At 49.6% G+C, this 24905-nt stretch overlaps 1 long non-coding RNA gene across 13 annotated transcripts in view; it reads left to right on the top strand.

The window, feature by feature from the left end:
* The window catches only part of LOC118915071 (uncharacterized), a 223206-nt gene that overhangs the window by 131374 nt on the left and 66927 nt on the right, over positions 1 to 24905 (top strand). For all 13 annotated transcript variants that reach the window (XR_008996154.1, XR_008996152.1, XR_008996151.1 and 10 more), the window contains one exon: positions 9521 to 9652. This is a non-coding gene — a long non-coding RNA (uncharacterized LOC118915071). The remainder of the gene's footprint in view (positions 1 to 9520; positions 9653 to 24905) is intronic.

The raw sequence follows: 24905 nt of genomic DNA, 5'->3' as shown, positions 1-24905 counted from the left end.
ATGTGGAATCCCACCAGTGCCCAGCACTGGGGAGGCTGGAGGTCAGTGGCCATTGGGAGTGACTGCCGTAGGACTGATCTGTTCTTTGATGCTAGAGTTTCCTTCCTTTCTGCTGATTCTTGGGTTGACAGTTGACCTGTGGTCACCAGAAAGCATTTTCTTTTGTGCGAAATCTTACTCTTCTGTCCTCCCTGCCTGAGAAGCAGCCACATAACCCCTCGGATGGGCCTAGCTTGTGGGCAGATGGAGACCCATGCACGACTTTGGAGAAGACCAGGTAGAGTATCTGGGAGCTGTGACTTCTTGACAAGGAAGGGACTGATTTCTGCCCCTTAGTTCCTTGCCTCTCTTGTGGACTATGCCCCGTTCATGCCCCTGGAGCCCCTGGAGTAGCAGCCCGCCAGAGTCCCTAGGCATACACTCCTGCCCCAGCCCCAGCCCAGCTTGGGGGAGTGGATGGGAGTCATGCTCTGTGTCTGGGATTGCATTCTCCACTTGACCTCCCTTTTGCTCTTGGAGGACCTGTGGATTTGCATTTGGGGTGCCAAGCCCCTCGGGGTCACTGCCCCGTGTGCACAGCACGGGAGTCTTGCACCCTGAGCAGCAGACCTTAGAGTGCGTCTCCAGTAGCCCCCTGCTTGGAACAGCCTAGCTGTGAGAGATTCAGAGTCTCCAGCTGTGCCTGCCTTCCTCGCCGACCTGCTGTGGGAGTTTGGATGAGTCCCTTGGTTTCCTGGGGCTTCATTTTTTTTCTTTAATAAAGCAAAAGGATGATTCTTTGAAACTTCCAATTTTCTCAAACCCCTTTGGAAACTGAAATCTATGTGCACACTTTGTAAAGGTAACTGTCAAAGGCGTGCTATTCAGGTTGAAAGGGTTTTGGCCCCTTTTCTGCCTCCACCACAACTCCACGAGCCCCAGGAGGGCCTCACAGGGGAATCTTGAGCCCCTAGGGATTTCCTGGAGTGCATCTGGAAAGGGTAGCCTAGATGGTTCTTAAATAAGCCTGTGACAAATGGTTAAATAACACCAGCATCCCCTTTTGAGTGCTGTGTGTGTGCCGGGCACTTCGCAGGGTGCTGTTCAGTTCCTACAGCCATGCTGGTAGGGTTGTACCGCAGATAAGGCCTGAGGCTCAGGGAGGCGGCTCTACCCAGCTCGGGTCATGCAGGCAGGAAGTGGTGAAGACTCTCATCAGCCCAGGTTAGACCTGTTTGCTGGAGCTCTGAGCTTTACTGCCTCCCTGCGACTTGCACCTTTAACCTGGTACCTGGCATTCTAACTGGCCCTGGAGGTCAGTTCTTTGAGTTTTCACCCCTGCCTACCTCTGAGATTCCTGGCATCTAGTCTTTTAGATGCTCCCAGCTCAGGGATGAGTAGTAATAGGACAAAGGCATCTGTGTTTTCTGGAATACGCAGCACTGCTTAGCAAAGAGCCTCAGTGACGTCGCTTGTTTCATAATTTTCCCAAGTAAACTTGATCACTTTCCCAGTGTCCGTGTTATTTGCTCCTGTTTGCACAAAGGCCATGCTCCTCGTGAAGCCCCTTTCTGTCAGCACTCAGCTCTGTTTCCCTGCACATTACCCTAAAAAATAAGGGCCTTCAGTGGGTGGGGTGGGTGCCTGCATGAGGGCGGCCCCAGGTCTGTACATTTCTCAGGGGGACTGAGGGTGAGGTCTGGGGTTCTCCAGTACTGATCTGCCCCTGAGGCTGCCCTCTCAGAAAGAAGGCTTGCGGGCACCCCCAAGTCCCCACCTGCTTCAGGAGCATAGTACACCACGGGTTTGGAGAAACTTCCACTGACCTAACACATGGATTGTTTAGGAAACTTTACGTCTGTTCTGAGGTTTAGGTAACCAGCTGTCACCTAGCCCCTGTGTTCCATGACCTCGATGGTTTCCTAATACTATAGGATTAAGCCTCCAAATTGCAGTACCTTCCGCCAACTGTCGCCTCCATTGGAATGGGACCGATACGGCCCATATTCACAGTGACAGGTGTGATGGCTCCTGACTGCCTCCCCCCTTACCTTACTGGGCTGTCACAGCAGCCCTGTGATGAGGGTGTCATAATTCTCTCCGTGTGTGATGAGCAGTCAGTGTGCTGACTCTCCTGTCTTGTTTCTCTTGTATCACGCGCCCTCCTTGTCTCCCACTTCTTCCGAGCCGAGGATCACAGGTCACTGTCTCAAGGAAGTTCTCCACAAGTGGCTCAGTTGTCACCTTTATTGTTAATGTTGAGAACCTTGGTGAATACTTTATAAGAATTATGAAATTTAACTGACACTAAGTCACCATTGCCTTTCATTTATTGTCTAACTGCTTTGGATGTGACTTCCTTGTTCAACCATATATGTTTGTGCATCCATCCATTTATCCAGTGATCATCTAGTCATTCCACAGACTTTTCACCAAGTTCCTTCCTGTACAGGGTGCTGGGTACAGATGAAGAAAAACAAAATGAGTGGCTGTCTCACAGATCGGGGGCTCATCCACACATTAGAATAACTCCAGGTGTTTGCACCTTCCCAGTTCTCATCCCCTGATAGTCACTGTGGATCATCGTCCTTTTCCAGGGAAGCATCTGGGAATGGCCTTTTTGCTGTGCTGGTCCTAGAGCCTCATCCTGGTGGCCCAGGGCCAGAGCATCAGTCATAAGAAACTTTATGATGCAGGCTGGGTCCAGAAGCAGAAGTTGAGATGGAGTCTAGTAAGAAGGATGTGTATTTCGGGGTGCCTTTGGGATCAACAGCTATGACACTTAGGGGAAGAAGCCAAGACTGGCAGAGGGAGAAATACCTCTTTGTCAGGAGAATGTCCCAACAGAGGCTTCAGACAACCCTATGGAGGCCCTGGAACTAGAATGGCCCTTCAGAACTGTCCAGAATTGAGATGAAGGTTGATCAGCCATTGTATGTGGGCTCTGCTGGAAGGATATGTGACCTTGAGCAAAGGTCATTGTCTTCAGCAAAGGCAGGGCTCGGAGGCCTGACAGCTGAAGGTTATCCTCCGCCAGCACTTTGAACAACTGCTTTGGAACATGGCAGGATGGATAAATGCCTGCTTTGTTCACCATTTTAGCCCCAGTACCTAACACATGACAGGGACCCAGTATTTGGACAGTAGAGTTACCTAAGCTTTATGGAAGTAATGTGATTAGTTCATTCAGCAAGTATTTACTGTTTTGGCATTGATTTTAGGAGCTCCTATTACACGCTAGATGCCATTGCTGCTCTCTTGGCGCTTGTAATCTAGGGCTTTTGGGGTGAGTGGTGGTTGGCTTCCTGGAAGAGATGACCTTTGTTCTGGAGGCGTGACTTCCTGGGTGGTGGGCCTTTGGCCAGTGTTTCCTTGGGTCCCTGGAAGATGACTTACTGACAGGAGAGTGACTGGGTAAGGGGTGTTTTTCTCGGGGAGGGGACTCTCCATCCAGCCCACCTGTTCATGCACCTGTCTGCCATGGGAAATTCCCTGCTTAACTTATGTTCGCTGATGTTTGAACGCCCAGTATTCTGGAACTTCCCCAGGGGTCCCATTGGCCCAGTGACTTTACATCATTTGAGTAATTGTAGAATGGAGGGACCACTCTTTTGAGCTGAGTGGAAATACAGATTTTCTCCTCTGAGTCACCAAAAACTACAGCCCAGAATATAAGCAACCACGTAGTCTCTTTTTTTTTTTCCTGTATGTAAATGAACTGTCATTACAGTTCAGGAAGTAGAGACTCTGAACAGAAGAATGAGATGGGATCTGAAAGAGACCTAGAGACTATTGGTCCAACCGCCTTCCTTTGCAAGAGGCCCCAAGTGAGCAAGGGACTTGCAAATTCACCCAGCAGACTTGAACTTGGAGAGCGGGAGAGCTTTTGACTCTGCAAAGCCCTTGCCCTTATAGTTCGCCATTTCTTCCCAGCCCCCTTGCCACCCCACAGGGGGCACCAAGAAAGTGCTGCACAGCCTGGTGCATTGGGGGTTGTTTTTATCTGCACATGTCACCTGAGTGATCGGAGAGGCTTTTACCGAAAGTAATGGCTTTGATGTTCTGGGCCACAAGACCCAAGTGCGCTGGCAGGAAGGGAGGTGTTTGGGGTTGGAGAAATGAAAACTGTTTACCTTTGGGGTTGATTTAATAATTTAACACCGCTTGGGTGGGAGGAGAGGTGGGAGGATGTTTGTGAGGGAAAGTTGAGAGTGTAGGTACAAAAAAAGAAAGTTTGAGACCAGTCAGGAGGTGAAAAGCTACCATGCTTCAGGGAACGCCGCTTGGTGGGGCCGGTCCTCCAGAAGCCCTCCTCCCCTCGGGTGGCTGCGCCGCACCCTCTGTTTCAATGGGAGGACTTACAGAGCATTTCACATACATTGTCCCCTTCAGTCCATACCCCAGGCAGGGCTGCTCAGGGCTGTCTGACTTGCCCATGCAGCTCTTGAGGGAAGCATGGCCTGGAACCCAGGAATTCCGAACTCCGAACCCTTTATCTGGGGGACAGTGGTGATCCTTGCTCTCCCTTGTGAGCAGGGATTTCAGAGTCCGGTTTCTGGAGCTGCACATCTGTGTTCTTCACCAGTTTGACCTCTGCAGACAGCTGGGCACCTTCCTCACCCTTTTGGCCTTTGTTTCTTCAGCTGTGAAATGGGGATGGGGAGAGCCCCACCCACCCCTTTGGTTGCCATGGGGATGAGAGCATGGACAGCTCCGGCCAGTGGTGGTTGTGCAGCACCTCGGGAGGCTCACTTCAGGTGCTCTTCCCACGTTGCATTAACAGCAGCTCTGGGCTTTCAGGGGGCCGTGGGCTGCCCTCCTGCGAATGGGATCCGCCACCCTCAGGTACCATGGGTGTGGATGCTGCTTCTGAATCTTTATCATTCCAGTCCCTCCACTTCTGAAAGCATCCATTTGTCTTTCTTTTTCTTGGTGGGAAGCGAGGGTCGTTCAGATTAAATTTCAGTCTTCTCCTTTGTAGCTTTCAACATAAGAAATCATAACACTTGTACGTAAGGTGACATGGGCTTGTGTGGGGCCTTCATGGGTGGCTGATGCTCAGCCCTCAGGCCTGTTACTCCCATCCTGTTCCCCAGCTCTGGGTCATCTTTTACTTGGACATGGTTTCAAATGGGAAGAAAAAATTACATGATGGCACAAAGAACTGCTGTACACTGAGATTCACCAATTGTTAACTCACACTCCACCCTCCGCATTACGCATGCACGTGTGCGCACGCGCGCACACACACACACACACACACACACACACACACACACACACACACACACAGTTTTTTCCTGAATCATTTGAAAGTAAGCTGCTGATAAGCCCTTTCATCCCTCAATATTCAGAGTGTATTTCCTAAGAACAAGGACATTATCTTACATAACCACTGTGTAGTAATCAAACCTGGGGAATTTAGCATTGCTACAATTGTATTATCAAATCCACAGGCCACACACAATTTCATCAGTTGTCCCAATAACGTTCTTTTGGACTATATTCCCAAATTCCAGATCACTGCAGCATTTGGTGGTTATGGCTTCTTAGCCTCCCCCCACCCTGGAGCTGTTCCCGGATGGTTCTTGACCTTGACGTTTTTGAAGAGTCCAGGCAGTTGCTTGTAGAATGTCCCTGGGTTGGGCTGGGCTGTTCCTCCTTGAAGCTCATGCTGTACCAACAGCTGTGCTGTGTGCCCTGTGACCCTGGGTGGTCCCAAACGGCCAGTCCACATTTTGTACGTGAGGCATAGGGAGGTGGAGCGATTGGTCCCTGGTCACGTTCCTAGGAAGTGGTACAACTGGGATTCACACCCAGGACTACCTAATCTGCCTGCCAGGCCATAGGAATAACGACAGCAGTTAGACTCTGAGAAGCACAAAGTGCTAATTAAGCACTTAATGCGGACCAGACATGATGGTAAGCATTCTGCAAGTCCTGCGGTGTGTTCCCACCTCAGTCCTAAAAGGTAACTGCTCTTTCCAGCCCTGACTTACAGGTGATGATCAGAGAGGTTAAGTAGACTGCCCAGGACACACAGCTGTCAACTGGTGGGGACTGGTTCTGCCCCGGCAGCCTGTGTCCTGAGTTGCCACGTGTCGCTCTGTATTCAGGCCTCTTGGATTTCACAGAATCCAGGGCAAACATAGGAGCCTGCCTGGAGGCTCTCACTAGCTCTGTTGGCCCTCCAGGAGAGGTGCAATAGTGCCTGTATTTGTGTCTTTTTCTGGGGCCCCCCCCAGGGTGAACAAACATCCCAATGCCGGGTTCTCAGGAGCTGCCTGGGAAGAGCATCCCGTTCTGCACTCCTGTAGGCACCACAGCCTACCTCTGTGGTCTGTTTGCAGTGGACAGATGGCATCTTGATGATTTCCAAGTCAGGAACCCCCATGCAGTCAGTCATTTCATGGCTGACTTTCTTTCCTGCCAGTGGCGAGGACCCTGCCTATGGGGTGTGTGGTCCTGCGGCCATCAGTGTCCCTGACTGGCCCCACGGCCCAGGCAATGTCCAGGTGGCATTCGAGGCTGCCTGCCCCAGTGATGAAGTGGCCTGACCCGCAGTCGCGCTAGCAATTAATTATTCAGTGTGGTAGGTCACTCTCTGTACATCTTACCTTCTCAGTGGGGAAAGGAGGATAATACGCCCTGGCTCTGGGGTTGTGGAGAGGAGTGGAAGCTCCAGGGCACCCGGAATTCTCCTGGCAGAGCAAGGAAGGTCCCAGCGCACACGGCTGCAGGGCCCCAGCTGCTCTTGCCTCCTGGGGACTTTGGGGTCGAGGGTCTGCCTGTCCCTCAGGCTCCTTATTCATCAGAGCACAGCGGTGGTCCCCAGCGTCCACCAGCCCTAGCGATGTCAGGGAGGTATCCTCAGCATCCTGAGAAGGCCCGTGGTCACCCAGGTGGGTGCAGGGTACCGCCATCAACCACAGGGCAAGTCCGCGTTCTGTGCTTGGGACAGGGTGTCAGGCAGGAGGGTCTGGGAGGAGCAGCCACCTCACCTTCAGGCCCAGGCTGCAGGACTGCTACTGAGCCTCCTCTGTCCCCTGCTTCCTCTTCGCTGCCATTGCTGGGTCCCGTGGGAGGAGGAGGGCCGAGTGGGCCCGGTCCCTCTGCACTGGGTCCGGCTCCTTCTTGTCTGGCTTGTCTCTGTGGTGGGAAGGGACCGTACCGCCTGCTGGGCTCAGTAGAGGTGAGGCTGTGACCTCTCCACGCTGCCCGCCCTCTGGCTGGGCTGGCTCCAGGGAGAGACTTAGAGATTTTAGTTCCTTCATTTCCACGGAACATTGCTCTGTGTGTGTGGTTTAAAACATTAATTAAAAACATTAATCAGTTTGGCTGCCTTGGAAAGAGGTTCTCTTTCGGCAGGAGCTGATGTCCTGTGTTTTTGCTGCCTCCCTTACAAGGAGGAGGGACGTGGGTACCACCCGCTCAGCCACCTTTGCTGTTTGGTGTCAGGCAGCTTCCTTAGCCTCTGATCTTCAGTCTCCCTGGCTGTGGAATGGGGAGTAGGGCTGTAGGGGGAACAGACCTCGTGCCTTTGTGGGCGCTCGGTGAGGTCCAGGAGGATAGCCCGAGCGTCCTGTATGCGCTGCGCTTGTAAATGGCACTGTTATGATTCATTACATTTCTCTGGTACTTTATAGAGTGCATCTTGCACACACTGCTCATTAAATCCTGGCAGCCCATCTAGGAGATGGGTAAGGGTCACCATCCACTCCGTTTCACAGAAGAATAAACTGAAAAGTGAGGGTCACATCAGGCCTGGGGCTGAGGACCTTTGACTCAAACCTCAGACTTTCACCTCGTTCTCAGCAGCTTTGCTCGTTCCCTTGGCCCTATGTCCTGAGCCCCCGCATCAAATCAGTCATTGTGGTGAGATGAGAGGAGGGGTGACCTTTCGTCCCTCTTACTGGGAGATGATGAAGTTAAGGCCTAAGCGTTTCCTGAGTGGCCTTAATAATAGCTGACATTTCTAAGTGTTGATAATGTGCCATGCCAAGTGCTGAGCTCTGCAAAGATTCTCACTTCACACCAAGAACAAACCGTTAAGATGAGAAAGTGAGGCCCAGAGGAGAGTTGCTCAGGCTCCTAGAAAGATTAACTAGTGAACTGGGGTGCCAAGCCAGGGGTAGTCTGAGGAGGCCCCACCGTTAGCCAGGAAGCTGGTTGCTGCCCTTTCTGGGTAAGGAAGTGAATGCATTTCCACCATAGGCAAAGAGTGCTTTCCTGGTCAAAAGGCCTGCAAAGTGCGGGAGGTTGCCCAGGGTGGGAGCATGGAGGTGCTGAGGGGGCATCTGTCTGAGCACAGTGCCAGTCAACAGGACTCTCTGAGTGAGGGGACGGGTGAAGCCAGCACTTGGTGGAAGGACGCAGAACTCTCTCGGGGCTGCAAAGCTGTTGTAGGTTTGTGTGTACTGCTCACACATCCCAGGGAGGAGGGTGACAACCGGAACAGCTAAGAGAAGCAACTTAGGGCCACATAATCCTCCTGGAGGAGAGATTAATGGTCGGGAACCCAAGCCACCTGGCCTCTGCTCTCAGCTGTGGGGCGAGGCTGTTTTTCCAGCTGTTTCCAGACTTGAGGGCAAATTCCCCTTCAGAACTTGTTAGTCTTCTTATCTGAGTCTGTGTTCACTGAGCCCCATCTTCTTGATCATTTGGCTGCCAATGTGCTCGGGGCTTTTGGGGGGCAGGGGAGAGGTCTGGAAGGGGAAGGGACCACCTACTGTAAATGTAATAGTGTGGCTTTCTGTGGGTGCCGCATTGTCGCTTGGAGGACAGGAGGGACACTGTCAGTGTCCGAGCTCACCTGGCTGTGGAGTCACCTGCTTCGGAGTTTCTTAGGAGGTCCCCCCCAAGCCAGTTAGGCCAGGGGCAGCCCCCTTGCCCCATCTCCCACCCTGCCCTGACCCTTTTGGCCGCCGCATGAAGTCATCTTGATTATCAGTTAGGATAAGAATCCCTGGCGCGGCTACATTTTTTGTTCCCTGAGTAATGCCTGATGTCCACTGATCACAAGTTAGGAGATGACAGTGCTGAGCTCAGATAAAGTTTACAACAAGGTTAATCTGATTCAGCTTCCTTGATTCACATAATCCCCCTATCTGTGGAAGGGGTTGGGCATCCAGGAACAGGCTATTCTCAGAAGGAAGCTTTTGTGTGTGTTTCTCATTCCCCTCTACCCAGAATTCCTGCAGTCAGAGGAATGCAGAAGCTTTAGTGGGGACGCGCAGTGAGATCGATGGGTGGGTGCTTGGGAAGACCTGACCATTAGCTGTGGCCTGGCCTCCTTTGTGACTTCTGAAACATGGAGTTATCATAACCTGTTGCATAGGAGTAAATGCCTTAGTGTATTTAAAGGTCTAACACACCCTGCAACATAATAATTAAAAACGACTGCTTTTCTGATGCTTCTCATTTAGCAGGTAGTAAACAGGCACTTCTTGGTTTTCTTATTAAATGAATGAAACCTCTCATTGCCAAATCCATTCGGTGTAACTGTCAATACTTATAAATCTTTGTCTTTGTCTATTTCTAGAATCCTGTAATACCTGGGACTTAGGTGTCTTTAATCTGAAAAAAACACTTGTTCCTTCAATATACCAGATGAACTTGAGAACTGTCCTTCCCTGAACTAAAGCTGGAATATCTTGGGGTTTGGGGACGTAAGGTAAGGGATTTTCTCCTCTTGAGCTTTATGGGACCAAAAATGGCTTTTGGAATTGGAGATGTCTTGCAATACAACTTGGGTTGTGGTTCTTCACTTCTTGACCTGGCTTCCTGGGCTGACCCACAGTGCTTGGGAAGCTAGCTTCCCGTACCCTTACCCTGACAGGACCTGGTTTGGCCACCTGGACATCGTGCGACAGGAGCCCTCCCTCTGTCCCTAGCCAAGGAAGGAGCCCACTCTCTCCTAGGCAGTTACCCCACTCCTTCCCTCCTGGTAGAAGGTGGAAGATGCTCCAACTGTCCTGCTAAGACATGTGGAGGCTGCATGGGGGAGAGGGTGGGAAGCGTGTTGGGGGCAATGTGATCGTGGCAGATGCCTTTGGGGTCATCCAGAATGTGACCTTTCCCTCCTCCCTTCCTCCTTGTGTTGCATGCTCCAGCCTTGCAGGTCTTGAGGCTGCCGGCATTAAAGGGAGGTGGTCAAGACCTGGGGCTCCACACTGACACAAGGTTTTGCTGGTTTTGCTGCTTGCCTCACCTGGGACAAATCACTTAGCCTCTCCAAGCCTCAGTTTCCTCATTTGTAAGATAGGTACTGTATCAGCTCCTGCCTCAGCAGGATGCTGTCGGCATTGCATGAGGGTGGAGGTACAGAGCATAGCTTGCTGCCTGGCACGGAGGAGGAAATGCTTCAAGACAGGAGGGTTTTTTTTTGTTTTTAATTCATTAACTCCACCAGGTACATTTCATTCTATACCACAGGCTATTTTGAAGTCCCTGGTCTACTTTCTGTCTGCCTATTGCATACCACCAAGTCTCCCTGGGAAGGGTCTTAGGATCACCTTCCTGGTCGTGCATGACCCCTCACCCCAGCAAGGTTGGTTACTCCCTCCACTGGACTGCAGATGGCAATTTAGGGCAGGCTTCCATTATACCACGTGATTCCTTCGCCATCCTCTGCCTGTCCCTCTGGTCCTGACCCTACCTGACACTCCCACTGTGGATACTGAAAGAACAAATGAATGAATAATTGAAAAGGATGGAGTAGAGAGGGAAAAAGAGAGAGACAGATGGAGAGAGAGAAAACCAAAAGGAAGTTTTTAAAAATTTAGAGCAAAGAATGAGGTCAGTCGCAAATTTTTAAACAAGATGTTGAAAATAATAAATAATATGATTTAAAAAAAAGAGAAAGAAATGTGATTCATACCACAAATTTGAAAACCATGTAAGGATGGACAGCATGGGCTGGTGAGAAGACAATTCAGGACGTCAGAACTGAGGGTAGCGGAGAGCTGTGCTAATGTGCCATTTCTGTTGATTTTTTTCTCAAACTTTAAAGTTTTCACAGTGCGTCTGTATTTCTCATGTCCTGTGCTGCTCTGCGGTCCCATGACACAGGGAGCTGGAGAGCGGCGGGCCCTGCCCCTGAGTCAAGGTGGGGGAGATGCCCCATGCACAGGTCACTCCAGCAGGTATGGGGGAGGCTTGCTGGGTGCCCTTCTGCCTTCTGGGAGTTTCCTAGAGAGGACAGCCTCTGGAGACTGAAAGATGGGCATGAATGAGAACTCCTGTCGCTGAGCTGATTTGCAGTGAAGAAGTCTCCCCGTCCTATCAGCTCCTCTCTGCACTCGCACCCCTCATTCATTTGTGGTACATTATCTAATTTCCCACTTCTGGGGTCAGAACTGAGGCTGCAGTGAGTACAGCTGACAGGCCTTCCATGGAGGTGCTGTGTGCCTTCTCTGGCTCGCAAGAACTCAATCTGTTCTTGAGTTTTGCTTTGGGGCCCTTGCTCCCGAGGCAGGCAGTCGGCCTCGGAGGCAAGAGCGTAGTGGAAGTGCAGCCGCCTTTTTTGTGGTCCCCATTCCCTGTGGCACTTGGAGGGCTTCGATGAGCTGTTCCTGTTTTGGGGGTTGGGGAGGGAGGGGGGAGATGGGACTCCGGTCACTGGGTCGGAGGGGCTGGAAGCTGGGAGAGCCATCCCTTGATGCTGTGGCTGCCAAGGGGGGCAGTGTTGCCTGTGTTTTGTGGACAGCAGAGAGGTTTGCAGGGTGACAGAAAAGGGTTCCCTAGTAGCTGGACTCTAGGCAGATGGCGCAGGGGTGGTGCTGGGCTCTGGAGACCCACAGTCTTGAATACGTCTGGGGTGGGGCTGGTCTGATGGGGGCGCTGAGAAAGGTCCAGGCCCTTGGGCTCCTGCAGGTGCTTCTGCTGTCCTTCAGGCATGGCTTCCAGCCGGGAGCCTATCCATCTGCATCCCTGCCTAGAAATCAGCTTGCCTGGGCTGCATGCCGGCAGGTGGGCGCCAGCACCTACCCCTCCGTGGGCCTGGGCCCTGTGCCTCTTCCTGCCATGGAATAGAGGTGCCAGTGCCCCACCTGTCACTCCCCCACGAGCCTGGGCAAGTCCACCAGGCTCCACACTTCTCTCTTGTCAGCTGCAGCGTGGACCAGTTCCCCCTCGGGGTGGTCACGCGGAGTACAGAACCTGGCCCGAGGGAGCGGTCAGCGCGCTGGAGCCCTTGCTGCTGCTTCTCTTCCACCTCCTCGCCCGCCTGGCTCCTGACTTCCTCAGTGGCATTCTCTCCTCCTGTCCCGCCTTGGCCAGGCTCAAGGGGCTGGCTTCTTCCTTTGGCCCTCTCCGAGCTCCCTGGGACTCTGCTGGCCCCGCCTCCCCCTGTGCGCATCTCTGGGCTCCTGCCTGATACCTGGTACCCTCAAGCTGGTCCCCTCTGGCCTTTGGTGAGCGAGCATCAGAGAGCTGCTGCCGCCTGTCTGTGGACCTGAGCCAGTCCTGGTCTTCATCCATAAATGTGTAAAAGCTGCTTTCTGTATTCACTGTCTACGGTATCGAAAGAACTCCTGGCCCACTCGGAACTCTACACTTGAAACAGAAACATATCTCAAAACACCTCTGGTATTAGCCCATTTTACTATTACTGTTTTTTGTGGTTTCATATTGAGGTTTTTGGCTCACTGCATTTGACCTGGAGTTTATTTTTAGTAGTGAAGACAGAGTTCATCTAACGTCAAACCACGCGGGCGAATGCAGAGGAGGGATTTGTAGGTCTAGAGGAAAAAGTGCCTAATTTTGTTTCTTCTGATATTATCTGTCACACCATTAGATGCCTGGCTTCCTCCGAGGTGATACGATGGGCTTGTGTAGAGGCAGGCTTGGGCCACCCCTGAAAATGAAAGCATTTCTGCCTCCCTGTCAGTCCCACTTGCCCAGAAGCTGGCCACACAATGAACACCCACTTCAGATGGGGTCATGGGATACTTACGACAAGTATTATTGGAGTGAAGGCCAGGCTTTGGGGTCTTCGTTTCTGATTATCTCCTCAGGGAGTATCATTTTCTCCAGAAGCAACATCTGACTTCCTTGAATATCAGGAATCTTCTCTCTGGATTTGAAGTGTTGTGAGGGAAAGCTCTGGGTCTTGTTCTCTCTGTTCTCAGCTTTTGGCATCGTGACCGGGATACAGGATGGGCTTGGGGAATGTTTTCTTGAGTAGACTGAATTTGAAGACACGGAGTTTGGGCGAGAACTCAGAAATGATGCAGAAAGTGCTCCTCCTTCAAAGGCTCCTCAGGCTGCTTCAGGGAACAAATGAGCACTGCCGTCTGCTTGGGACTTTACGGTTTATGAAGTTCTTTCTTGTCCTTTCTCCTTTCGTTTACGCCATGGCTGAATACTGAGAACCTGCAGCATCTCTCTATGCAGGCTGCCAGGAATAAGGACAGAAAAGCCACCATTCTTGCTCTGAATTTTTAGGCGCTGCTTGTTTGTACCCCCCTCTCCCAAATGCATATGTTGAGCCCCTAATCCCCAGTGTAAGGGGGTGGGGCCTTTGGGAGGCGATTAGGTCATGAGGGTGGAGCCCTCAATGATGGGATTAATGCTCTTATAAGAAGAGACACAAGAGAGTAGGTTCATTCTCTGCTCTCGACAATGTGAGGACACAGCCAGAAGGTGACCTTCTGCAAACGAGGACCTGAATCCACTACCCTGATCTTGGACCTTCAGCCTCCAGAACTGTGAGAAATAAATGTCTGTTGTTTAAGCCAGCCAGCCAGTCGATGGTATCTGGTGATAGCAGACTAAGACACCCGTACTTCACAGATAATGGATTGGAGACTCAGATTGCATTGATGAGACCTCCTTGCTCTTTGCTGGCGGATCTCGAGTCCAGACATGCATCTTCTGATTCTGGCGCTTGAGCCCCCACCCCACCCCAACCTGATCTGCAGGCATATGGGACTCTTTCTGCTGCTCCTCTCTGCTCCATCTGTCTCTCTCTCCCTCTCTCCCTCTCCTCCCCTGCCTTTTTCTCTGTTGTCTCCCTTTTCCCCTCTCCCAGCTCTACCTACTCTGAAAACGAGGGTCTCTCTCTGCATTGCCTCTTCGGGGAAGGGATCTGATGATAAAGGCTGTGCCGAGGCTCCTGCCTGGGGCAGGGGTCTGTCGGATGGGATCGCCTCCCCTGAATCTGCTGTGGTGACTGACGTGATGTAGCAGTTTCTTCCCTCCTCCTGGCCCTCTCCCACTTTCCCACTATGAGCCAGGTCCTGCACCAGCTCTGCAAAGACAACAGAGTAGAAAAATAATATGCTGGGGAGAGACATTGTATTTGCACAGTGGTACGGACTGAATGTTTGTGCACCCCACCCCCAGATTCATATGCTGAAGCCCTGACCCCCAGTGTGGCTACATTTGGATTAAGGAGCAATTAAGGTTAAGTGAGGTTGTGAGGGTGGGGTCCTGATCTGCTAAGGATCAGTGTTCTTAGAAGAAGAAACGTCAGAGAGCTTGCTCACCCTCTCCACTGCCATGTGAGGACACAGCCAGAAGGCGGCTGTCTGCAAGCCAGTAAGAGAGCTCCCACCAGAAGCCCAGTTGGCTGGAACCTTGATCTCAGAGTGTCCAGAACTGCGAGAAAGCAAAGTCTGTTGTACAAGCCACCAGCCCCTGGTATTTAGTTGTGGCAGGCACAGCTGACCAAGATGTGCAGTGGGGGCCCAACTCAGGCCACGGGCTGCAGGGCAGTTGGATGACCTTGGCTGCAAAGCTCCTCTTTGAAGGCTGAGTCCCAGCTGGTACCTCTGAACCTTCACAGCCTCATCTTTAAAATAAGGAGCCCATGTTGAGTAACCAGAAGAGCTGCTCTCGTCCAGTGCTGCTCGTGTCCTGGCTTCAGGGTCCGCTTTGCTGTTTTCACCCTTCACCTTTTCCTTGCTCTGAAAAACTCAGGTGTTTCTCGAACACTCCTGTGGTCACAGCATCCCGCTCCTGGAAGCACAGGCCGTTCTGGACCCCTGGTCTGGCTCTTTGTGACCCACCTGGCCGCTGCCCTTTCAGATGCATTCCCCAAGTTCATCCCTTTGTCTGTTTCCTGAGTCTTCTGTGCATTCTGTTTGCCTCCTGAGGTAGCTAAACCCTGCACACCCTGACAGCTACTGCTGGGCCTCACTAATAAGGGTCCGTCCTTATAGGAATATTGCGGGGCGGGGCGGGGAGCACCAGTATGATGATGAATATACTGCTCCTAATATGATCAATAATAATAGTACAAATAATAATTGCTCAGAGGTATTACTCATGGTGTCCCCAGCACTTACACGTTTCACCCCATTTACACTTCAGAGAGTATGCACAGTGGAGGTTAAACTAACGTGCCCAGGATGGCAAGTGAAGGGATCTTCCAGGGAATGTATGTGAAGTATACACTAGTGTGATGTGCTTTTGCATCATTTCAAGTTCCTTTTTTGTTTCTGTTCTTAAATTGAGGCTAACATCTAGAAGCTTTTACTAATGAGAGGACCATTTGCTGAATTGAAGTGCAGCACATCCCAGGTAACTCCATCCCTGTGTGTCACTTGGTGCCTCCTACTGTTGTCCCCAGACACCTACTGTTCCCCCAGGCGACCTCCCAGTTGGCTCTGGGTTCTCTCCAGTGTTCACCCCTCCATTTCTGCTTCTGCTGGGGTCCACAGTTACCCGAAGAGCCGGACAAAGTCTGGGATCCTCTGGGTTTTACCCTTGGTTTGTAATGAAATCAGTGGCAGGTCCCCAGTGGCACCAGCATGCCTGGCTCCTTCTGGGGTGTGGGCGCTTCCAGGAGCCCAGAATGTCCAAGCTCTGGGTGCCCACTGTTGCTCTGAGTAATGGCCAGTCTGCCGGCAATTCCTTCCTCTGCTCCAGGACGTTTTCTCTCCAGTGTCGTCCTCTCCCAGATCTGGGTGTAGTGGATACATTTATGAGGAAAACACCCATTGGTGAGCTCAAAGGCATCCTGACGATTCTCCCCCTCCAAAGACAAAACCTTTAAACTACAGCACCGACCTGTCCTAGCATCTTAATGATGTTCGGCCTCCAGGACTCATATGGACACATTTTTGTGTTGTGAAACAGAGGCACCCTGGCTTCATGCCTGTGAGAAATCAGATGGGGGACCTTTAAAAACATTGGGTTAGGAAAAAGTCTCATAAAAATAGAAATAAAAAAAGAAAAAGATAAATTAACATAAGTGCCATCCTGTCTGAGCTTGCTTCTTTCCTGAGTGTCCGTCCCTGACTCTGCTGGTGTGGGAAGGAATTGGGACGGGGACTGGCCACAGGAAATCTGGGCCGGCAAGGGGTGTTGCTTGGGGAGCTGGGAAGGAGACCCGGCCCAGGTTTTCGTTTGCCACTTGCCAGCTCTGGGTGCTTAGAGCCGCAGTCCCTCTGCAGGGCAGGCTGTTCTGAGGACCAAGTGACATTATTGTCTGTGACTCTCTGAAGATGCTTAAGATGCTCCGCCGCTGGGCACGAGGTGACGCCTCCATTGGCCATTTGCTTCGGGTCTTTGAACCTGATCTTCCACAGCTATAATTGAAAGCAGGGACTGGAGGGCTGCCATGGGTCCTCCCAGCTGACACATTTCACAGTCAGGCCAGTTTCTTTTCCAGGGCTGCTAAAGGTTTCAGTTTAAAATGGGAACAGTTCAAGAGAGTCGTCACGAGGAGCAGGAATAAAAGGAAACATTCCAGGTGTCATAATTTATTACCTGTACCTCATACCCTTCTACTTCCCCACACAATCCTCCACACACTTTCTAAGAATAAACTTTTAGAACACATTCAGATTTTACCAAAAAATTGTGCAGATAGTTCAGAATGGCCCAATATCCAGCACCCCGTTTCCCCTATTATTAACACCTTACATTAGTGTAGCATATTTGTTACAATTCATGGTCAATATTATTATTAATTGCAGTTTATGCTTTGTTAGATTTCCTTAGTTTTTACCTGACGTCCTTTCTCTGGTCCAGGATCCCATCCAGTGTGCATAACACATTTAGTCATTATGTCTCCTTAGGTTCTACCTGGCTGGGATGGTTTTGCAGAGTCCCTGGTTTTAAATGACCTTGACCCTTTTGAGGAGTCAAGCCAGGTACTGGCCAGGTGTTTTCTAGATTGTCCATCTGCTAGGGTTTGTCTGATGCTTTTCTCATGGAAATGAAGGCTTGGGGAGGAAGATCCCAGCGAGAAGTACCATTTTCATTACATCATATCAAGACTGTGCCGTCAACACACCGTGACCACCTGGCTGCGGCACAGTCAGCCTTCTCTGCTGTAAAGATATGCTCCCTCGGGCCCTTCGTCACTGTGCTGGGGGAATGTCACTCTATACAGCCTCACTTATGGGGGGAGTCAGGCTCCCCCCTTGATGACAGAGCATCTACACGAACTACTGGGAATTCTCCGTGGAAGATTTGTCTTTTCTTCCCCATTTTAAAATTTATATCACTATGACTCATGGATATTTATTATATACTTTGGATTATGATCCACTATGACTTTATTTTATTGCTCATATTTTTTCCGGGTTCGGCCAGGGGAGAGCTTTCAGTTGGCTCCTGTGTCCTTTTGACATAACCCCCATCATTGTGTGTGTGTGTTTTTAAAGCATTTTCTTACTTTCTGGCACTAAGGATACTCTAGGCTCATCTTGTATATTTCATGCTCCAAACCTGGAATCAGCACTGCTTTATTTTATTAGAAAATGGTATTAGAAACCCAGATGTGGGTGCCAGATGTAGTCACTGATACTCGGGTGCCATTGCTTCTAGGCCTCTCAGCCCACAGAACCATGACGTCTGTGTGTGTATATAACCCATGTACATACATGTATGTATAAAAGTTTCCATAGGTTTCCATCTGTATCTATATTAACTTTGAGTTCATACTGATGTCACAACTGATCTATTACCACACTCCACACTTCTGAACAGGCTTGCTTTTTGGCCAGGTTGGTTCATGAAGAGGTAATGAATGGTGAGGTCCAAAGGTCACATGGCCAGGGAGCAGCAGGCTGAGAACATTGGACTTTTCCCCATGGGCAGTGTGGTCTCATGAGCAGAAGCCAGATGAGTCGGACCCAGCTGGACAGAGACTCAGCAGTTTGTCCTGCCCAGAATGCTTGCAGACCAGGACGCCGTCCCGCGTCCTGTCCTCCTGCGGGAAGCCTTCACTGTTGCCCCTCCCCTCCCATGTCACTCCTATCCTCCTCCTGCCTTCCTAGGACCCCCTGGGCTTATCTCATCAGAAATGCACCTTTTTTTCCTTTTTAATTCTCAGCTTGTCTTCTGCTCCCAAGTAGCCCAAACCCTTGAGGGAAGCTCTGTGTTCCCTAGGCAGTTCCTCACACAGCCCCAAACTGAGGAAAGGGTTCATCCATTCAGATTCAGATCTAGTTGGAGGAATAAAGCAGTGGGCAAGACCCATGCCCTTGCCTGCTTGGAACCTGATGTGCCCCAAATGTAAAGGAGAGCGTCACATGTAATTCACTGTCCCCTACCTGGTTTTCTTTCGGCCAGGGGTGTCTAATTCAATTGTATGCAGGGGCCAGGCAGACCATATAAACGTGATGTAGGTCTGCTGGGCAGGCAGCAGGCTCAGGCCAGTGCCAGTCTGATTGCCCAGGGACTGTACCCGACTAGTTGCTGGTAAATTTTTGGACTATTGCCCTATGCATGCACAGTATAAAGGGGGCCGTAGCCAGTCCATGGCCACTGATGTGGCCCTAGAGGACTGCTGGCCCAGTGCGCCCAGATCTGATTGTCCTAAGGTAGACTGGAAGTCTGGGAGGAGAGAGGACCTAGCCTCTTCCTATCTGCCTCCTGACTCTGATATCACTGCAGCAACACTTCTTCCCCTGGAAGGAGCCCTTGGTCCCCACAGCAAGAGTAGTTTCCAGTTTGCAGGGGGTTTTTTGCCCCACACTCTGGGAACCAGCTTCCTTGTCTGCTGTCAGAGGTGACAGCCCAGCTGGGACTCCACAGGCTTCTCAGTTCTGATAATCCCACCCCCACACCCCATCCGCAAAGGGGTGTGCTTGCTTTATGCAGCTACGGCTTCTCGGATACCTCAGGGCCCCCTTTTGCCTTTTCAGTAAGTGGTTAATGCTTTATCTGCAGTTCTGCTTGTTGAAGCAACCAGTATGTTTCCTCTTCCCTTGTTGAACCCTGATTCATATGCATGGCGTAGTATTCCTGTATTTCCTGCCCTGTCTCATGCATTCAGTGGAGCTCAAAACACGTTTCCAAGCCTGTTATTTCGAGGCTTAGAGTGACGCTGCCCCACCACCCACCTGCATGCCCCTGTGCCCGGAAGCCCTCATCTTATGCTCCCTGCTTGCTGTCTTCACCCCTGCTGCGGCCCACAGCCACGGCACTCCCTGGGGGCTCGCCGGCCACCCCCATTTCCACAGCCTGCTGCGCATGGAGCTGGTGCTCTGGGTTTTCCAAGATGGACACCGGCCCCCAGGGCAGGCCAGGCTCCTCCTTGTCTGCAGGGGCGTGCGCCCATGTGGGGTGGAAACAGCTTTGTCAGAATAAACCGGGGCAGTGCTGATGGGGAAGTGAGGCTGGGCTGGGGAGAAGACGTGGGCTGGGTACTTCTTGGGGGGTTTCCTCTGCGCTGGTGCCCTGCAGAAGGCTGCTGCTGGCCCGCTCCCTGCCACCATCAGCCTCACCTCCGGCCCCTCACTGGGCAGTCTGCCTCTGAAGCAGAAACAGCTCTGCTCCCTTTACTCCACCAAGGTTTTCCCTTTACTCCACCGTGGTGTTGTCTGACCTCACCATACTGAAGGCACGCTGACAATCCTTTTGTCACTGCTATGCTAAAACTTCATGTTTCTCGCTGTGCAAAGGGATTGATTCTAAATCATGATACTTCTTAGCAGTTCTCATTGATCATGGCCATTATGATGACCAGCGTATCACAGACTGGCCTTTGCACATGAACTGCGTTTCTCTTCCGTGGCTTTGCTCTACAGTTCCTCATGGGGAGCATTCTGAGCAGGGCATGCAGATTTATCAGGGTGCGTTACATGCTCCAGCTGTTATAACAGAGTACCTCAATCTAGGTGGCTAAAAATAATATATCATTCTCTCACGGTTCTACAGGCTAGACGCCTGAAATCCAGGTGTCAGCAGGACCGTGTTCCCTCTGAAGATTGCAGGCAAGGATCCTTCCGTTCCTCTCTCCTAGCGTCTGGTGGTGGCCCACAATTCTTAGCCGCAGCTGTATCACTGCGTTCTCCGCTTCCTTCCTTATGTGGCCTTCTCTCCCGTGTGTCTATTTCCCCATTTCCCTTTCCTTATAAGAATGATGACCACCCTAATCCCATATGACTTCATCTTACCTTGGTGACCTCCGCAAAGCCCCTATTTCCAGATAAGGTCACAGTCACAGGTCCTGGGGGTGAGGGCTTCAGATAGCCTTCAGGAAGGTATAGGTCAACCCCCTCCAGGGTATAAGTGAAATTGTTACAACCTATATTTTTGCTTACTCTATTTCTTTTTAATAAAATAGCTTAGTTTCTTTTATGTTTTATAGGAATACATGCATTTTATGTGTACAAATTATAAACAAATACTTACATAGATATTGGGGGCTATGCTCAAACATGAGTGATCAGGGCATCATCAAAAAACAAACTAGTCAGACCCCTGGTCTGATTTATAAAGGAGCCCAAGCCTTAGTCAACTTGAGCTGCCATAACAAAATACCATAGACTGGGTGGCTTCCATGGCAGGCCATTTATTTCCTCACAGCTCTGGAGGCTGGGAAGTCCAAGCTTAAGGTCTCACCACCTCGGTTACTGGTTGGGGCTCTCTTCCTGGCTTGCAGATGGACATCTTGCTGTGTGTTCAGCTCAGAAAGAGAGACAACTCTGATCTCTCTTAACTATTAATATACTAATCCTGTGGGAACAGGGCTTCCCCCTTATGACCTCATTTAACCATAATTACCTCCATAAAGGCCCTGTCTCCATAGTCACTTTGGAGATTGGGAACTAAACATGTGAATTTGGGGTGGAGCACAATTTAGTCTAGCAGGAGGAGTCCCTTGGCTCTTTGAATTACAATGAAAACTTAAGTCTGACATTGTGGATAGATCCTGGTTTTGGTTCCATATTTTCATACCTGTTACCCCCTTCTTTTTTAAAATTGTCAAGATTTCATCATCAGTAGCTGAGTGGCTTGGGTAAGTTAATTACCCTCTCTGAGCCTCACTTTGCACATGTGTGACATGGAGCTAGTGCCTATGCAGGGAATTGTACAGGAGGGTAAGTGAGTTCACTAACTAGGTGTTCGCCGTTTCCCTTCTGCCCATGGCTCACTCCTCTCTGCCCTCCAGTGGTGCGCTCTGTCCCTGGGAAAGCTTGGAGGGAGTGAGCACTTAGTTCTGGGGTGTCACTCTAGATAGCATTATCTCCGACTTTCCCAGGGCTTGTCGTCTCAGCCCTTCTATTTGTCCTCCAGCTGTTTGTCTTTTGTGCACTCACCACCACTAATGTTGTTTGGGTATTGAACTATTATTTTTTATATGGGTATTGTCTTGCCCCAGACTAGCTCATAAAGCAGGTCTGTGGAATCCAGCCAGCTTGTATACAGTAGGTGATCAGCAATTGTGAATGTATTAGGTTTAGTGGGTAGGGGAGAAGGGCAGACTGGGACCCAGCTACCAGTTCTTCACCTTTCTCTCCCTTCATTCGTCTCAAAGGAGGCAAGAGGTGGAATAAACAAGCTCCACTGTTCACTCCCTGCCCTCTGCCCTGCCTGCTGATGGCCCAGGGCACAGTCAACATTAAGCAAGGTCTTTGTAATGGTAGATAAGGGCCCTGGCAGTGTGGTCCTAGGAATGTGGGCCTGGAAGTCGTACAATCCATCTGGGTCCTTAACCTGCCCCTTAACTGCCAACAAGGCCTTGAGCAAAATCGCAGTTTTTCGTTTTTGCCACATGAGACTAATAATGGTACTGCCTCCTCAGGTGGCTGCAGAGGCAAACTAAGATAATGTATGTGTGCAATACATTATCCAGTGTGTATCTTAGTACGATAATCGCCCACCAAGAGGGAGCCAGGAGAAACCCTGCTCTGCGGATGAGCTCTGAACTGGGCCTCCAAGTGCCAAATGCCTCTCTCATTCCCTAGCTGTGCGACCCTGGCCAGGTTACTACTCCTTTCTGAGTTTCTTCTTTTTGTTACCTATAAAGTAATCATGTTTTTCTCAAAGTTGGAAAATTCACATAAAGTTGTAATGTGACTTTCAACTGAAAGCTGGTTGTAAAACATAACATAGAGGTTGGTAATTTTCACTAACAAGTTTGGGAAACTTCATTACTACATTTGTATTGTCTTAGACTTTAAGGAATTGTAACTGTAATCTGGAGCTGAGGCCAAGAGAGAATTAGTCCAAATTCAGTCTCTTAAGTTATTTTCAAACAGCAGCCCTACATGGCATCCTGCAGCTATGTTACGGTCTTCTTTCCCGTACATGTGCATGCGGTGACTTCTGCTTGGTCTGTTCAATCTCAGAAAATCCTGTGTCCAGGTTCACCCATGCTCCCCATTCTTCTGGCTCCCACTGTACTCACAGCGTTTGCCCAGGTGCTGACACAGCCACAGCTGGCTTCCTTTGGCCCTGCATTAGGCATCTGGCAGGTTGTAGTGATGGACGCTGGCAAAAGACAGGGGTACTCTCATGCACTGCTGTGGGGGAGGGCTGCAGGGCGGTGATGAATGGGGCCAACCTTGTTGAAGGCAGGTTTGGCAGGACCTCTCAAAGCTTAGAGTGTGTGCACCCTTTGGCCCAGCATTCCAAGTGAGTCTGTCCTCTAGAAATAGAAAGACAAGTTTCAAAAGATACTCATCCTGTAGCATTAATAAAATAGCAGAACCTGGAGAACAGCCTCACTGATGAACAGTGTCATGCTCAGCAGTCACTAAGAACAACAAGATACTGTGCCCTCCTCAGTGCATCAGATCAGGAGGTACATGGTGTTGGTTTGTCATATTACTGATGATGGTTTTCCTTGATCACATGATCAAGGTAGTGTCTGCTGGGTTTCTCCACTGTAGAGTTACTATTTTTCCATTTATAAATAATAGGTATCTTGCTGATATATATGTATGTATGTATGTATGTTTATGTATATATGTATATATATGTATAGTATTGGGTTTTTCATTTACTTTAGCATCCTTTGGCAATTCTTGCATTGAAACTTAAAACTTCTGGTGTTGCCAAATAGTGATTGTCTATTTCATCATTATTTCTACATTTATCAAGTGGAATTCTAATGTAAGGAAGAGCTTCCCTTTCTTTTCCATTCAAATTTTCATATTGGTATGAACTCATGAATTCTTACTACATTGGTTATCATCTATAACTACAGTTATATTTTTGCTCAAATTTTCCTAGACTCGGTCACTGGCACGCCCTTCAGGTTGAGTTCTATGTCCTTCTGCTGTTTCCCCATCATTAGCTGAGCGCTGACTGACTTTCTGGCAACACAAGATGTCCAGGCTCATTCTGTGCTTTCCTTGCCCCAGCCCTGGAATCAGCGATCATTTCTGTAAGATCCTTGCCAGAAGTGTAAGACCTGAAATTTAATAATGAGGAACTATCAGACAAAACCAAATAGAGGGACATTTTACACAATAACTGGTCAGTACTCTAGAAAAACAAAAGGCAAAGCAAGCCTGATCAAAGGAGACCAAGGGCATGACTAAATGCAACATGTGACCCTGGATTGACTTGTGGATTAGCAAACGACAGTGGCGTAAGCAGGAGTATTATGTCATTGTTGATTTCCTTATCCAACTTATTAATTGTACTGTACTTAGAACATCAATATTGAGAAATTGCAAACCTATGGGAATTCATTGTATTTTTTAACTCTGTAAGTGTAAAATTATTTCAAAATGAAAAGTAAACTTTAAATAAAAATGAGAAAAATTTATACATAGTAGTGTAGGAAAGGTGTCTGTAATCAATTGAAGAACAGTTGTATCTTTTGTATAGAATTAGCCATTAGCCTGCTTTTGTAAAAACAAGATAAAACAATATAGTGCACATGCATATTTATCTACACATGGAAGAAATTCTGAGAAGGGTATGTACTTCCTGTTAAGAGACATTTCTAGGAAACATAATTGGAAGGTGTGAGAAAGTGGGAGCTTTTACTTTGTGATTTTTAAAAAGACAATAAGCATGTTTTAATATAATAATGGGAAAGAAACACACATGTGGTTTGTTTGTGTGGGTGTGCTTCTGCACATGTACACGCAGTTTTGATTTCTTCCAGCCAACGCAGTTTCTGTTGTATTTCCCTGCACACAGGCAGCCCCATGCAAAAAGCCTCACTCGATGGACACTCACCCATTTTTTATTCCACTATCCTCTTTCCCACATGTGATCCTTAACAAAGTCTGTTACTTGTAGACACAAAGGGGGCCTGCAGTCCGTGCCAGTTAAACATGACACCTGCTAACACAGTCTGCATTTATCCAAGGAAGCTGGCAATTAGTCATCTTTGAAAACTTGAAGGAGAACTTTATTCCTAAGTGTGTATCCTTTTGATCTCCCCAGAGGAGTGTAAATTAGAAATTTGCTAAGTGACAGTCATCATATTTGCTCCTCTAAAGGGCAATGATTCCTTAAGTGGTGCTCGATATCTTGAGCCCAATTAATTAGTGAGCTGTCAGTCCCTCCCAGGAATTTTTACAATCACTAGGCTTTTGTAGTTAGTGTAAAATTTCATTTAGGTGGATTTGTTTGTCATATAGGTTTGTTTTCCCATTTCAGAATAGGTACTTCTTGGTTCAAGAAGGGAGAAGCAAGAACAAAAGTAACGTCTTTTGAGGACCTACTGTGTGCCATGAGCCATTGCAGATGTTGTCTAATGTAACTTCCCCACTGCTGGG

The sequence above is a fragment of the Manis pentadactyla genome, chromosome 3 (assembly GCF_030020395.1).
Source record: "Manis pentadactyla isolate mManPen7 chromosome 3, mManPen7.hap1, whole genome shotgun sequence".
NCBI classification, from domain to species: Eukaryota; Metazoa; Chordata; class Mammalia; order Pholidota; family Manidae; genus Manis; species Manis pentadactyla.
Note: the sequence above shows the minus strand (reverse complement) of the source record. Positions and strands in the feature narration are given on the sequence as shown.